Raw genomic sequence first — 2,999 nt, 5'->3', positions numbered from 1 at the left:
TGCTGCTTTCAAGGGATTCCTACTGAACTCTATTTCCCTCTCAAAAATCTCTCTTACACAACCTGTTAGTGAATATGATGCCAGGCCAGAATGATGGCTGGGATGCTGGGAACACCAGTGCAGCAAGAGGAAACAGAAGAGCCCCAGGTGAAAGCTGCACTTCAACCTTCCCCACCCACACTGAGCTCCCCACCACAGCCTACACTTCTGCTACTACAGCTTGGGATTACAGCTGCACTGACACCATGAGAGGAACAGCACTGGCTGCATCCTAGCAGCTGGTCCAAAGGGCAATGGGGGGACACGGGTACTCCAGGATATCTTGGAAAGGGACTTTGCTGCTGCTGTCTGACCCCCATCAGATCCAGCACTCCTCTTCCACGGGTACAAAAGAGCAATGCTCTGCCAGAAGTCACCCACCAAGCTCCCATAACTTCACTCCATCTTCGAGCACCAAAGAGAAATGTAACTATTCTCCTGGTGCTCAATGAGCATGCACTGAAAATCAGGAACCACAACAACACAGCACGAGCAGGACTTTGGGAGCTGCATCAGACCACACATCATGCCTGCCCAGGGTGGCCAGGCAGCAGCACAGCTCTCCTGGCTGGAGATGAGTCTCCTTCAACACACAAACTGTGGCTCCACACAAGCTGATGATAAAACCTTTCATCACTGAGGCTTTTTAATTTGCTATTATATCATTCACTGGCTACAAATGGCTCCTCACTTCAGGCAGTTCCCTGTCTCGAGGGAGTGCCCTGAATGCCCCAAATACCAAACTCAGTCTACACATTGGAAGAGCCTCACACACCTCATCCTTTATCCCTGGGTGCCCATCCCTCTTGTGGTTGAATTTGTGTGCTCTGGTACAGGCAGCACCAACTCTGCTCCTCACCCCTTCACCTCATCCACACTCACCACCACAGGTCCCTGTGGGCTCAGCTGTGATTGCCCCAAGGCAAGTGGCCAGCAAAGGTACCTGACAGGACCACTGAAGGACAGCCAGGCTGTCCCTAGGGTTTTGGGGAATATTAAACTACTCAGCTTGCTCTTACTGACTTATCCCCTGCTGTGTCTGGGCTGCAGGGAGGAGACAGGATCCTGCAAAGCAAGGTAACTGGTGTGACTCCAACCTGCTTCAGACTGGCAGAAAGAGCCAGCCCCTGGCCCCCCAGGGCACACTGCACCACACAACTTGCTCCATCCACTTACCAAGCACCAGCCCCTGCTCCTCACATACCAGGGGCACCAGAGAGCTCAGCACCGTGTGGGCTGAGGCAGAGCTGGGACTCCAGCCAGCAGCACACCTGATGCTGGGGCCCTTGTCCTTCCCCAGTCTGCTGGTGGCAAGAAGGGGGCAGACAGGGGTGGGATGTGCTCACACCATGCTCTGCAGCTGCCCAGCTCATCAGCACTAAGGCTGAGCCTCACCTTGGGAGGAAGATCAGGAACTATGACTTTTCAGTCTACCCCTCTCCACCACTCCCTACCATTGCTTCCCAGTATATCCTCTCCACCCTCCCAACAGACAGCATACCAGCATTTTTACATCCTTCCTTGATGATCTGGTGGATGGAGAGGAACCATCTTTCCCTCAGAGCTACCTGAGGAGCACACACCTCATCTTTCATCACTGAGGGCATCCAAAGCACCTTCTGAGACAATCCTACAAGCCAATGCCATCTCCTTCCCTGCTCCCTGAACACTGCAGTGTCTTATGGCTCTTCCTAGTAATGCAGAAGGGCTAGGATTTATCCCTTACTGCTGAACTGTTGAAAGTAGGAAATTCTGCCAAGACCTAGGAACCAGAGACACCTGCCCTCACCCTCCTCTGGCACTTGGCTGCAAACACAGGAAGCAGCAGAGCAGCTCTGGGGGATCTGCCTGTGAGAAAGAGAGAACTGGCAGGGATGATGTGGGCAGTGAAACCCTAGAGAGGATCAGGAAGAGAGTGGCTGCTGATGGACTCTACTAGATCCTCTGGCTTGATGTAAGAGTTTTATTTTCATCTGCAGTCCCACCCTTCCCTCTCTGACAGAAGGCACCTGGCACAGGCACCAAGCAAGCATTTGCCTGTAGGACACCAAAGCTCTTCATGTCCTGTACAAACAGTTTCATTTTTAATGAGAGGTTCCATCAGCTTGTACAGAACATTTGTCCCTATGTATTGTTGATGAAAGAGGGAAAGCAAATCACATGGAAGCCCATCAGGATCCCTGAACAGCTGCACATAGGAAGCAATAGCCATGGCAGTAGGAAATCAGGCTGGATTATTACCATGGCTTCTTTTCAGCTGTGAAAACCAGTAAATTCACAAGAAAACTCTGTTTTTAAAAGAACTGTTTCAAACCCTCAATTCATTTGACAGCACAGGCCATGGAATCAGTCAGCAGAGAACTACTGTGGGTTATTCCCTGAACTTGTACTGGACCTTCTGCACATCCCATTGACTAACCTTCCAGCAGAGCCAAGGTCAGAGCTGACTGCACGCCGGAGTAATTCCCAGGGAAACGGGGAAACACCCGCAACCAAGCCCAGGGAAGCTTTGAACTGCCCCCAGCGCCCACCCAGGGCACAGGAACTGCACAGCCGAGAGCACAACAAAGCCAACCTGCTGCAGCATCCCCCACGCGGGGATGCAACGCATCCCAGAAAGCGCGTGACTTTCGCTCCAGACATTCCAGCGACATTCCCGGGACACACGGGACTCCCGGCTGACGCCAATGCCCGTGCCTCTCACCTTGCCGGGCTGTCCTTCAGTCCTGCCTTCTTTTATTTCCCAGCCCCAGGCTGCCCGTGCCCAGGCCGAGCTCCGCTCCCCGTGTGCCCGGCTCCCCGTGTGCCCGGCTCCCCGTGTGCCCGGCTCCCCGTGTGCCCGGCTCCCCGCGCCGGCCCCGTTCCCGCTCCCACCCCCGCAACCACGACCCGGCCCCGGGCGCTGCGAGCGCCTCTCCCCGTCCTCCCCGCAGCCCCGACCCGCCCAAACACCGAGCAGC

The sequence above is a fragment of the Chaetura pelagica genome, unplaced genomic scaffold, assembly GCF_000747805.2.
Source record: "Chaetura pelagica isolate M959 unplaced genomic scaffold, ChaPel_1.0 scaffold129, whole genome shotgun sequence".
NCBI lineage: Eukaryota > Metazoa > Chordata > Aves > Apodiformes > Apodidae > Chaetura > Chaetura pelagica.
Note: the sequence above shows the minus strand (reverse complement) of the source record.